The 14,135-nt window shown below is 45.6% G+C and overlaps 1 protein-coding gene across 3 annotated transcripts in view; it reads left to right on the top strand.

Moving 5' to 3' along the window:
• Nucleotides 1-14,135, top strand: part of PDYN (prodynorphin) — a 140,130-nt gene that overhangs the window by 90,854 nt on the left and 35,141 nt on the right. Inside the window, exon 1 of one of the 3 annotated variants that reach the window (XM_056547447.1) lies at nucleotides 490-758. The exons of the other annotated variants lie outside the window; for them this stretch is intronic. The gene's annotated coding sequence lies outside the window, so the exon portion shown is untranslated. Of the gene's footprint in view, nucleotides 1-489; nucleotides 759-14,135 lie in introns of those variants that run through there. 3 annotated transcript variants of the gene reach the window in all.

Raw genomic sequence — 14,135 nt, 5'->3', positions numbered from 1 at the left:
ACCCGGACTAATCCACTGATGTAACTTTCTCAAAGGGATTATGAACGGTATTCCCTAAAAAATGGCTCATGCCACCAAACCCCCTTCTCCTTGAACAAAAAGACAAGGGGTTGTGAGGCCCCTGTTTCAGTTCACTAAAGTTCCCAGAGAATGCCCCTATTCTTAAGGGGATATCTGTAAACCTCCAAAACAGACCAGAGTATATAATTAGCCAACTAAGAAAAATTGTGTTATTAGCCAACTAAAAAATAATAGATAAAAATATATGGGGAGGAAGATACAGTTCAGCTATTGACCTGACAAAGTGGGGATGATACAGTTGGGGAGGCTATCAGGGAAAGATGGAGTGGCAGTTAACTGGGCCTAGGGAACCTGATCTTACCCTATGCTAACTGATGCCCTGATCCCTAGGCAGTGTTATCGCCCTAATAAGGGCGGACCCCGCTCTCGTACCTCCTACTTGTCCTGTCACTCCCTTACTAATTTGGTGACACTAGCTGATAGATCTACTAAGATCTCCACTCACTGCCTACTGGTCACCATAACCGGTATCATCCCCACATGGCCAGACCTTTTTTTTTTAGGTCTTTAACGGGTACAGCGACAACCCATTTGGAGTAGTGATCCACCATGGTCAGAGCATAAGTGTACCCGGACCGGGTAGAAGACAACTTGACATGGTCTAGCAAAACCAACTGGTTAGACCTTTTACTCTGGATGCAAAAAAACCTACAAAAAAGCACTGCAGCAGACATAGGGTATGCAAAAATACAAAAAAGCCTTTATTTAACACACAATAAAAAGGGATTGTCACGATTCGGCTGGCTGGAGGTGGATCCTCTGTGCCAGAGAGGGATTGGCGTGGACCGTGCTGGTGGACCGGTTCTAAGTTGCTACTGGTATTCACCAGAGCCCGCCGCAAAGCGGGATGGTCTTGCAGCGGCGGTAGCAACCAGGTCGTATCCACCAGCAACGGCTCAACCTCTCTGACTGCTGAAGATAGGCGCGGTACAAGGGAGTAGACAAGAGCAAGGTCGGACGTAGCAGAAGGTCAGGGCAGGCAGCAAGGATCGTAGTCAGGGGCAACGGCAGGAGGTCTGGAACACAGGCTAGGAACACACAAGGGAACGCTTTCACTGGCACAATGGCAACAAGATCCGGCGAGGGAGTGCAGGGGAAGTGAGGTATAAGTAGGGAGTGCACAGGTGAGAATATTGATTAGGCCTGCTGCGCCAATCAGTGGCGCAGCGGCCCTTTAAATGGCAGAGACCCGGCGCGCGCGCGCCCTAAGGAGCGGGGCCGCGCGCGCCGGGACAACACAGACGGGGAACGTGATGAGGTCCGATGCACATTAGGATAGGTTCCGTGCAGTAACGCACGGTACAGTCCAATCTTTCATTGTTAACAGAATTGATGTAGAGGGGTCTGGCGAGACTGGTCACCGGGATGTTGAACCTGTTGATGAGAGAGGCCAAAATAAAATTTCCTGCAGATCCGGAATCCAAGAAGGCCGTAGCAGAGAAGGAGAAGGTAGAGGAAGATATCCGCACAGGCACAGTAAGGCGTGGAGAAGCAGAGTAGACATCAAGAACTGTCTCATCTTTGTGCGGAGTCAGCATACGTCTTTCCAGGCGGGGAGGACGGATAGGACAATCTTTCAAGAAGTGTTCGGTACCGGCACAGTACAGGCATAGGTTCTCCATGCGGCGTCGTGTCCTCTCTTGAGGTGTCAAGCGAGACCGGTCAACTTGCATAGCCTCCACGGCGGGAGGCACAGGAACGGATTGCAGAGGACCAGAGGAGAGAGGAGCCGGGGAGAGAAACCGCCTCGTGCGAACAAAGTCCATTTCCTGGCGGAGCTCCTGACGCCTTTCGGAAAAACGCATGTCAATGCGGGTGGCAAGATGAATAAGTTCATGCAGGTTAGCAGGAATTTCTCGTGCGGCCAGCACATCTTTAATGTTGCTGGATAGGCCTTTTTTTAAAGGTCGCGCAGAGGGCCTCATTATTCCAGGATAATTCGGAGGCAAGAGTACGGAATTGGATGGCGTACTCGCCAACAGAAGAATTACCCTGGACCAGGTTCAGCAGGGCAGTCTCAGCAGAAGAGGCTCGGGCAGGTTCCTCAAAGACACTTCGGATCTCCGTGAAGAAGGAGTGTACAGAGGCAGTGACGGGGTCATTGCGGTCCCAGAGCGGTGTGGCCCATGACAGAGCTTTCCCAGACAGAAGGCTGACTACGAAAGCCACCTTAGACCTTTCAGTTGGAAACTGGTCCGACATCATCTCCAAGTGCAGGGAACATTGCGAAAGAAAGCCACGGCAAAACTTAGAGTCCCCATCAAATTTATCCGGCAAGGATAATCGTAAGCCGGAAGCGGCCACTCGCTGCGGAGGAGGTGCAGGAGCTGGCGGAGGAGATTGTTGCTGGAGCTGTGGTAATAGCTGCTGTAGCATCACGGTCAGTTGAGACAGCTGGTGACCTTGTTGCGCTATCTGTTGCGACTGCTGGGCGACCACCGTGGTGAGGTCGGCGACAACTGGCAGTGGGACTTCAGCGGGATCCATGGCCGGATCTACTGTCACGATTCGGCTGGCTGGAGGTGGATCCTCTGTGCCAGAGAGGGATTGGCGTGGACCGTGCTGGTGGACCGGTTCTAAGTTGCTACTGGTATTCACCAGAGCCCGCCGCAAAGCGGGATGGTCTTGCAGCGGCGGTAGAAACCAGGTCGTATCCACCAGCAACGGCTCAACCTCTCTGACTGCTGAAGATAGGCGCGGTACAAGGGAGTAGACAAGAGCAAGGTCGGACGTAGCAGAAGGTCAGGGCAGGCAGCAAGGATCGTAGTCAGGGGCAACGGCAGTAGGTCTGGAACACAGGCTAGGAACACACAAGGGAACGCTTTCACTGGCACAATGGCAACAAGATCCGGCGAGGGAGTGCAGGGGAAGTGAGGTATAAGTAGGGAGTGCACAGGTGAGAATACTGATTAGGCCTGCTGCGCCAATCAGTGGCGCAGCGGGCCTTTAAATGGCAGAGACCTGGCGCGCGCGCCCTAAGGAGCGGGGCCGCGCGCGCCGGGACAACACAGACGGGGAACGGGTCAGGTACGGGAGCCGAGATGCGCATCGCGAGCGGGCGCGTCCCGCATCGCGAATCGCATCCCGGCTGGGAGTAATATCGCAGCGCACCCGGTCAGCAGGTCTGACCGGGGCGCTGCGAATGAGAGAACGCTGCGAGCGCTCCGGGGAGGAGCGGGGACCCGGAGCGCTCGGCATAACAGGGATAAAATCAGACATGAGAGCACCTGAAATGGATGTCCCCAAAGTGCTAAGTAGAGAGCCCAAAGTAAATCACATGAGATACAGTACAATGAATAGAGTGAATGGAGGGCATGCCAGCAGTATTGATACATCTCACATACAGATAAAGTGCATGTTGATTGTAGCCACTGCCAAACAAAAGTGCAATAGTGACATGGAACAACAAAACAGCAGCAATGCCCACATAAACAGCACTGGTGATAGGGAGGTGTCCACCCCTACGATCCTTTCGGAGCTATGTCCTACTTCCGTGATGCCAAAAGTTGTGGTATTCTGACTGGGTGTGTGGTGCAGGGCAGATGTTGTTACCCTAGGGGCAGATGGTATTAACCTTGTGTTTGTGATGCCAGAGCGTGGTTATGCCTTAACCACTCGAAGGTATACCGCTGGATCCTGGGCTAGGCACGGGGGCAATGAAGACACCGACACCAATTTACGGACAACGGTAGCTTTACTGAGGGTAGACAGTTGTTACAGTCTATGCAGTATAGCCAGGGCCCAAGAAGGTGACCAGTGACACAGAGACCTGGGGAATTTAGTGCAGGCCACACTGAGTAGACAGAAGACTTGACTGACAGGACAGTGACTTCAGCTTACTTGCACTTGACTTGAGGCTGCAGGACTTGACTTGAGGCCTCCGCTGCTCTGGACAAACACTATAGCCAAAACTTGACAGGACCTCAGCACAAAGAGAGAGCAGAGCTCAAAGAGAGCGAGGCTAGCTCCACCTAGGGCTTATATGGGGGAAACTAGCAAGGAGCCCATAGTTCACCTTTGGAGTCAGCCGGTCACTAGTACCTCCTGCGTAACAATCACATGGTACATTTATTAAAGGTACAATACACAATAAAATACATAACCTATTTACATGGGGGAAACCACTACAGGGGGCCCTGGGGACACAGAGGGGCAATGCTTGACAGGGCAGGGAAGGTACGGGTAAACACCATCCCATACTGGGCCACCAAAATCAGCACAAACCAGAAACTACCCAAGGAAGAAGAAGCAGAATTGGTGCAGAAATTCCACCTGTGTGAATAGACCCTTAATGTGATGAGCATATGCCTGTTCCTGACCAGGTGACTATGAAAAGCATATGTCTGTACCTGACTCTGTCAACATGAGGAGCATACACCTGCATCTGACTTTGTGAACAAGATGAGCATACGCCTGTTCCTGACTGTGTAAACACAGGAACATATGCCAGAACCTGTCTGTGTGAACATGTGAAGTATATACCTGTTCCTGACTGTGTAAAGATGAGGATCATTCATCTGTGTGACTGTGTATTGTTCAAACACACAGATGTCTAGATCTGCCTTGAGTTTGTTAACTTTTATTATTGCCTGTGGGATCAACTGTAGTGGAGGAGTCCTTTAAAGTGGTACTCCGCTGGAAAACTTTTTTTTTTTTTTATCAACTGGTGCCATAAAGTTAAACAGATTTGTAAATTACTTCTATATAAAAATCTTAATCCTTCCAGTACTTATCAGCTGCTGTATACTACAGAGGAAGTTTTTTTTTCTTTTTGAATTTCCTTTCTGTCTGACCACAGTACTCTTTACTAACACCTCTGTCCATGTCCATTCCTGACATGGACAGAGGTGTCAGTAGAGAGCACTGTGGTCAGACAGAAAAGAAAGTCAAAAGGAAAAGAACGTCCTGTGGAGCATACAGCAGCTGATAAGTACGGGAAGGATTAAGAATTTTAGTTTGAATTGTTTTTTATTTGGTTTTCTAAATTAACATTTACAGTAATAACATGTACAATAATATAAAAGGGGAAAAAATAAAATAAATAAAATTCTGTGCACTAAGTATCAATGTAATATAAATCGGACCATACACGTTTCCATTAATACATGACATGTTTGTTCACATATCCCAATTATTATGTTACACAGGATTAAGATTTTTAAATAGAAGTAATTTACACATCTGTTTAACTTTCTGGCATTAGTTGATTTAATTTTTTTTCTTTCCAGCGGAGTACCCCTTTAAGCATGTTTACTTACAATTGTTCTTAGAGTAGGTTTATACTTTATAAGTGCACCTGTTAGTCATATCCATTGGCATTCTGCCGAAAACAGGATGCTGATGTATGCTTCTAATGGGAACACTGGATCCCAATAATTTCTATGACCGAGCAGAGTCACCTAATGACCTATGCTCTATTTTAAGCAGTCTCCAAAGGTAGGTTCTGCTATACAAACAATGGGGTCCACTGCTCCCTTTAACAGTATACATTGGCATCTTGTTTCTGGCAGGATACAGATGAATACCATTAATCGGAGCAGTAACGCAGTACAAACCTAACCTTATCCTGAGGTGTCTCCACACAGGCCAGGATCACTGTTATTTCTCATGATTTATACAGACTGATAAAGTTGTGGCTGCAGCTATTATTAATATTTCTGGATTGTTACAGAGGGTGCTCTAGTGCTGCTTGTGACCATACACAGGACTGTTCACACTGGAATGAGAAGTAAAGCAGAGCCCAGGTGTCTGATGTATATATGTGTTTAGAACATTTTGTATACAGCTTATACTTTCTATAATATCTGCTGTGTATAGTACATAATATGTATAGGGTATACTGTTTAGGGCCCATGTTATGTAATGTGTATATAAATTGTTTACAGTGTTTACTGTGTATAGTATGTGATAAGTATAGTGTATACTGTTTAGAGTACATGCTGTGAATATTTGTATGCTGTCTTTTATAGTGTATAGTACAGTAAAATCTCACTACGATTTGAACTACGGTTCCCGTATACGGCTGGGAGGGGGGGGCTTAATCGCAGCGCCCGCACCATATAGGGGAACTGTATTTAATGCATGTCTATGAACCGACCGGAGTGAACCGCAGCCTCCGGTCGGCTGCTTTTTCGGCCGTATGTGGTTTTCCGACCGCAGGCAAAAACATGGTCGGCCACATTTTTGCCTGCGGTCGGGAAACCGCATACGGCCGAAAACGCAGCCGACCGGAGGCTGCGGTTCACTCCGGTTCAGTTTTTTTAAATCAACTGGGGCCAAGTTAAAAGTTAAACAAATTTGTATATTACTTTGATTAAAAAATCTTAATCCTTCCTGTACTTATTAGCTGCTGAATACTACAGTGGAAATTCTTTTCCGTTTGAAACACAGAGCTGTCTGCTGACAACTCTGTCCATTTTAGGAACTGCCAGCGTAAAAGGAAATCCCCATAGCAAACATATGCTGTTCTGGACGGTTCCTAAAATGGACAGAGATGTCAGCAGAGAACACTGTGCTCATGATGTCAGCAGACAGCTCTGTGTTTCAAAAAGAAAAGAATTTCCACTGTAGTATTCAGCAGCTAATAAGTACAGGAAGGATTAAGATTTTTTTAATAGAAGTAATTTACAAATCTGTTCAACTTTCTGGAACCAGTTGATTTAAAAAAAAAAAAGTTTTTCACCGGAGTAAATTTTTTTATTTTTCTGCGTATGGGGCGGTATGAGGGCTCATGTTTTGCGCCGTGATCTGAAGTTTTTAGTGGTTTTTAGTTGCACTGATAGGACTTTTTATTCATTTTTTCATGATATAAAAAGTGCCCAAAAATGCACTATTTTGGACTTTGGAATTTTTTTGCGCATACCTTTTTGACCGTGCTGTTTAATTAATTATATGTTTTTATAATTCAGACATTTCCGCACGCGGGGATACCATATATGTTTATTTTTATTTACACTGGTTTTTTTTATGGGAAAAGGGGGGTGATTCAAACTTTTATTAGGGGAGGGGTTAAATGATCTTTATTCACTTTTTTTTTCTCACTTTTTTTTTGCAATGTAATAGCTCCCATAGGGACCTATAACACTGCACTCACTGATCTTTCACATTGATCACTGGTTTCTCATAAGAAACCAGTGATCGATGATTCTGCCGCTTGACTGCTCATGCCTGGATCTCAGGCACTGAGCAGTCATTCGGCAATTGGACAGTGAGGAGGCAGGTAGGGACCCTCCCGCTGTCCTGTAAGCTGTTCGGGATGCCGCAATTTCGCCGTGGCGATCCCAAACAGCTCCCTGAGCTAACCGGCATGGTTTTACTTTCACTTTAGACGCGGCGTTCAACTTTGAACACCGCGTCTAAAGGGTTAATAGCGCGCGGCACTGCGATCAGTGCTGCGCGCTATTAGCCATGGGTCCCGGCCATTGTTAGAGGCCCCTGTGGCCCCGCGTTATAGAACGGGAGCGGACTCATGACGTACCAGTAGGTCATGGGTCCTTAACCCCTTAAGGACGCAGCCCATTTGGGCCTTAAGGATGCAGACAATTGAATTTTTAAGTTTTAGGTTTCCTGTTTTGTATAAAATTCTGTTTAAAGGTACGTTCACACGGGCGGATTACCTGCGGAAATTCTGCAGGTAATCCGCCCATGTAAACAGACCCTTAGGGTAGGGTCACGCATGCTGTATTTTGCTGCGTATTTGCTGCTGCATATTTTCCTACTCATTGAAGTAGAAAGGTAGCAAAATATGCCGCATGCGTGATCCTACCCTAAAAAAAAAAAAAAAAAAAAAAAAAAAAGGAAACATGGCAAGGAATATGGGAAAAATGTATATTTTAGCAAACCTCGCCCACAATAAACCACTTTATAAACCACACCCTGGCCCTGGAATAATCTGTCAAATATTGCCAACTATGTCCTTATCACATATAACATTAGGGGGCAGATATTACATTTAATACTGAGGTGGCAGTGGTCACATATAACATTAGGGACAGTTATTACATATAACACTGAGGGTGCAGTTTTTGCATAAAACATTAGGGGCCAGTTATCACATATAGCCCTGGGGGCAATAAGCATATACACTAGTAGAAGTTATACATGGAGGCTCAGTAGTGTGGTTGCACTGTGCATGACAGGTTATGGGGCATGTGTAGTGCAAACATTGGAAAGGAAAAAAAAATCATAGAAGGTATATGGGAGATTGATCAGATCCTCTTTTATTTTTTAAAAGGCCCTCAAAAAAAATGGAAAAAGCAATCTGATTGGTTGCTATGGGCAACTGCACCACTCTTCCTCTACACATATTTTGATGAATCACCCCCTAGTGGGTACAATAGAAATGGCATAAAAACACACAGTTATGGCGGATGTGTGTAAATTTTAAGATGGTCGGCAACCCTGTAGACGTGGTGTAGTGGTGTGCACTCTTATACTTACCACTCCTCTTCATAAAAGGCTGTCAGTTCTATCTTCTTCATGGTGTTGCGTCTTCTTTTCTTCTCCTCGCCTCTCCTCCTCTCTTCAAATTCTGTAGAAATCGATGGGGGGTCGCTGTCCAAAAAAGTCACTTCTCGCAGAGAAATAAGGAGCCTGTCTCAACTCTAGAAGAGCAATCGCAGACTGGCACCAACTGTCATTTTCTGTTTTTTTTAACTCCTTAACGACGCAGGATGTATATTTACGTCCTCCGCCGACTCCCGTGATATGCCGCGGGGTCACGCGGTGTCCCCGCGTCATATCGGGTCGGTCCCGGTGGCTATCAACGGCCGGGACCCGCGGCTAATACAGGACATCACCGATCGCAGTGATGCCCTGTATTAACCCTTCAGACGCGGTGATCAAAGCTGACCGCCGCGTCTGAAGTGATAGTGAAAGTATCCCGGCTGCTCAGTCGGGCTGTTCGGGACCGCCGCAGAGCTTACAGGACACCGGGAGGGCCCTTACCTGCCTCCTCGGTGTCCGAACGACAAATGACTGCTCCGTGTCTGAGATCCAGGCAGGAGCAGTCAAGCGCCGATAATACTGATCACAGGCGTGTTAATACACGCCTGTGATCAGGATGAGAGATCAGTGTGTGCAGTGCTATAGGTCCCTATGGGACCTATAACACTGCAGAAAAAAAAAGTGTTAATAAAGGTCATTTAACCCCTTCCCTAATAAAAGTTTGAATCACCCCCCTTTTCCCATAAAACAAAATAAAACAGTGTAAAAAAAAAAAAAAAAACATATGTGGTATCGTCGCGTGCGTAAATGTCCGAACTATAAAAATATATCATTAATTAAACCGCACGGACGGTCCATTTTAACCGTATGGACCTACAGAATAATAAGATGTCATTTTTACCTAAATATGCACTGCGTAGAAACAGAAGCCCCCAAAAGGTACAAAATTGCGTTTTTTCTTCGATTTTGTCGCACGATGATTTTTTTTCCGTTTTGTCGAGAATATTTGGGTAAAATGACTAATGTCACTGCAAAGTAGAATTGGTGATGCAAAAAATAAGCCATAATATGGATTTTTAGGTGGAAAATTGAAAGGGTTATGATTTTTAAAAGGTAAGGAGGAAAAAACAAAAGTGCAAAACTGAAAAACCCTGAGTCCTTAAGGGGTTAAATAAAATCCTGCAATCCTATTGGTCAATGGGTCTAGCTATAATGTTACAGTGCAGTACAATGGACCTGGGCTATGATAACATTGTCCCAATGAACTAATGCTTAAAAAACAGCAACATTGGAAGCCAAAAGCTATAAAAGAGAAAAATATATGTGATGTGTTCTCCAGAGCATTCAGTGTATTTGGTTATGAAGAAAGTAAGATCCTCATTTTAGCCAAAGTTAAAGCTCAGCGCGTTATAATTCTTGGAAACCATTTCCTGACAGGGGCACAATTTTCTGGGAAGTTATATTTTATGTGTGCAGTGCAAGGTCATATTTACCACTAGGCACTAAAGGTTCACTGACTAGGGTGGCAACATACAGGAGGCAATGCGTCCCCACTGTACCCCTTGGTAAGTGGCAGCAATAAGAGGAGGGGAAGTGCCACATAGGACACACACAGTGAACTGCAAGGAGGGAGAGAGACCCCCAACATCACCATGGATTGGCTGGTGAGGTCCAAGTAAAATATTTAAAAATCTAGTAGGTAAGGGTGCTGAACAATGTATTTGACTGGTTTAATAGATGTAAAAGGGTTATATTTAGTACTGACCTGCCAGATAGTATTGGACATGCTTAGGAAGGATCTGTGCTTGTGTTGGTGATAAATGGCTGTGTTGTGAGTCCACTATAACACTGCTGCTTTTTTTTGGTTGTGAAATGGCTATTTCCTGTTGTTCCTGGAGTTCTCTCCCTCCAAATACAAGTCCCAGGATCCCTTGTTTGTAAGTGTAAGGTCGCTTTTCTCCCTCCCACACATCAGTTCATAATCTACAATATCCTGCAGCCCTGTGGAAAATGATCTCCTTCCCACCCAGCGGTCGCTTTACCCATTGAAGCACAGACAGGCTCCCTTTTAACACCTGACTAGTTATGTAATGTCTAGGACCGCACTACAACTTGGGAAAACCTTAGACGGCACTCATTTTGTATTGAAAAACGCCATTTTGTAACTTTTGGGGGCTTCCGTTTCTACGCAGTGCCTTTTTCTGTAAAAATTACACCTTATCTTCATTCTGTAGGTCCATACGATTAAAATGATACCCTACTTATATAGGTTTGATATTGTTTTCTGGTAAAAATCATAACTACATGCACGAAAATGATTATGTTTACAAATGTCCTCTTCTGACACCTATAACTTTTTTTTTTTCGCATATGGGGATTTATGAGGGCTTATTTTTTGCGCCGTGATTTGAAGTTTTAATCAGAACCATTTTTGCTTTGATGGGACTTTTTGATCGCCTTTTATTCATTTTTTTAAGGTATAAAAAGTGACCAAAAATACTCTATTTTGGACTTTGGAATTTTTTAACCTGTACACCATTGATCAGGTGGTTTAATTAACCATATATTTTTATAGTTTGGAAATTTATGCACACGGCGATACCACATATGTTTATATTTTTATTTACATAGGTTTTTTTTATGGGAAAAGGGGGGGTGATTCAAACTTTAATTAACTTTTTTTTTTTTTTTTACACTTTTTTTTTTGCAATAATATAGCCACCATAGGGGGCTATGCCATGCAATACATGGATTGCCCACACTGATCAATGCTATGCCATAGCATTGATCAGTGTTATTGACGCTCGATTGCTCCAGCCTGGATCTCAGGCATGGAGCAGTTAAACAACGATCGGTTGCCAAGGAGTAAGTTAGGGACCCATCTCGCGTCCGCACAGCTGATCAGGACACCGCGGTTTTACTGTAGTGGTCCCGATCAGCCCGACTGAGCTGCTGGGAAGAATTTTTTGATCGCCAAGTCTAGAGGGTTAACCCCTTAAGGGCGCAGCTAATTTTCACCTTAAGGACGTAGCCCTTTTTTGCAATTCTGACCACTATCACTTTATACTGTTACGCCCTCCACGTCTGGGAAACGCACGCACGCACCCAGCTCACGTGGGTGTGGCGTCTCTTGGTACGAAGTCTGCTTCTCCACGTCTCACTGTGCCCATGCGGATTTCTCCTTCTGCTTACCGCACAGAGCCCTTGCCTATGAGCATTGGACTGCATCACGAGAAAATTGAATTTTTCGTCCTGCCCAACTGCACCTGGACCTGTGGGGAGATCATGAATTGGGGTCCTGCTTGCCGCAAGAAATGCCTCACGTCTGCTCCCAGTCCCGTCTGTCGGGCCCAAGTGTCTCCTCCTGTGCCTGGTCTCCCCAAGGCCTATCAGGACTGTGCCGTGCCTCCTCATAGCCCCTGTCCTGGTGAAACTCTGCCCTGTGACATGCTTCACCCTCTGCCCCCCCCTCCCCATTTCCATTCCTTCTGAACTACCTGTCGCTGATGTAGCTCCCCAGGACTTTTTGTTCCGGAAGGAAACTCAAGAGGCGCCCCTTATGTTCTCCTTTCATTTGAAGGGACAAGGAGACAAAAAGAGGGGGAGACCTAAGGGGGGGGGGTACTGTTACGCCGAGCGCTCCGGGTCCCTGCTCCTCCCCGGAGCGCTCGCGGCGTTCTCCTCTCTGCAGCACCCTGGTCAGACCCGCTGCCCGGAAGCGCTGCACTGACATTCACGATGGGGATGCGATTCGCATAGCGGGACGCGCCCGTTCGCGAATCGCATCCCAAGCCACTTACCCGTCCCGGTCCCCGGGTGTCATGTTCTGGCGTGCGCGGCTCCGCTCTCTAGGGCACGCGCGCGTTAGCTCTCTAAGATTTAAAGGGCCAGTGCACCAGTGGTGGTGCCTGGCCCAATCAGTCTAATTAGCTTCCACCTGCTCCCTGTGTATATTACCTCACTTCCCCTGCACTTCCTGGCCGGATCTTGTTGCCTTGTGCCAGTGAAAGCGTTTAGTGTTGTCCAAAGCCTGTGTTCCAGATCTCCTGCTATCCTCATTGACTACGAACCTTGCCGCCTGCCCCGACCTTCTGCTACGTCTGACCTTGCCTCTGCCTAGTCCTTCTGTCCCACGCCTTCTCTGCAGTCAGCGAGGTTGAGCCGTTGCCGGTGGATACGACCTGGTTGCTACCGCCGCAGCAAGACCATCCCGCTTTGCGGCGGGCTCTGGTGAAAACCAGTAGCAACCTAGAACCGGTCCACCGACACGGTCCACGCCAATCCCTCGGTGACAAAGAGGATCCACATCCAGCTAGCCGAATCCTAACATATGCATTAATAACTCTAAGATGCTTTTACCGGTTATTCTGATTCTGAGATTGTTTTTTCGCGAGACATTCTACTTTATTTTAGCGGTAAATTTTCGTTGTTACTTGTATCTTTTCTTGGTGAAAAATCCCCAAATTTCATGAAAATTTTGCATTTTTGTAACTTTGAAACTCTCTGCTTATAAAGAAAATGTATATTCCAAATAAATTTTATATTGATTCGCATATACAATATGTCTACTTTATGTTGGCATCATAAAATGGACATATTTGTACTTTTTGAAAACATTAGAGGGCTTCAAAAAGTATGGCAGCAATTTTCAAAATATTCATGAAAATTGCCAAATCTGAAGGGACAGATGTTACAGAACTACAACTCCCAGCATGCCTGGAAGTTGCAGTTTGGCAACCATTAGGAAGGCAGCAGTAAAGATCGCTTTACTGCCACCTCCCTTGATGCTCCACGCCGTCGCCTCCCTACCTGCGCCGCTGATCTTCGCTGATGCCACCGATGATCGCCGGTCCCCTCCGCATCTTCTCCCCAGGTACCCAGGTAGCGAACATCTCCCAATAGGGGACATGATGTCGCACAGGGGGTAAGAGGGGATAATTTGGCATAATGCAGGGTGGCATAAGATGGCCCAGGGTGTAAAAGGGGGATGAAATGATACGGGGGGGATAAAGGGGAGATTACTGTAAGATAAAGGGGGAGATTAATGTTGCTTCTTATCATGTTTTATAGGTAATTACACTCTGGAGTGAGTACAGTTTAGTATTCCTTCATTTAGGAAGAATTTTGATCCTTATTTCCCAATCTTTCAATAGTGGACAATTTTTTTATTCCCCGTGAGTGTCCGCTATTGGGAGATTATACTGTATATGATGGGCATTGTTTATGTGTGACTATGTATAGTGTATACAATCTATCAATAGTGTATACTGTGTATAGTATAGGATGGGCATTGTTTATGTGTGACTATGTATAGTGTATACAATCTATCTATAGTGTATAGTATATGATGGGCATTGTTTATGTGTGACTATGTATAATGTATACAATCTATCTATAGTGTATACTGTGTATAGTATAGGATGGGCATTGTTTATGTGTGACTATGTATAGTGTATACAATCTATCTATAGTGTATACTGTGTATAGTATATGATGGGCATTGTTTATGTGTGACTGTGTATAGTGTATACAATCTATCTATAGTTTATACTGTGTATAGTATATGATGGGCATTGTTTATGTGTGACTATGTATAGTGTATACAATCT

Source organism: Hyla sarda, chromosome 12 (assembly GCF_029499605.1).
Source record: "Hyla sarda isolate aHylSar1 chromosome 12, aHylSar1.hap1, whole genome shotgun sequence".
Taxonomy (NCBI): domain Eukaryota; kingdom Metazoa; phylum Chordata; class Amphibia; order Anura; family Hylidae; genus Hyla; species Hyla sarda.
Note: the sequence above shows the minus strand (reverse complement) of the source record. Positions and strands in the feature narration are given on the sequence as shown.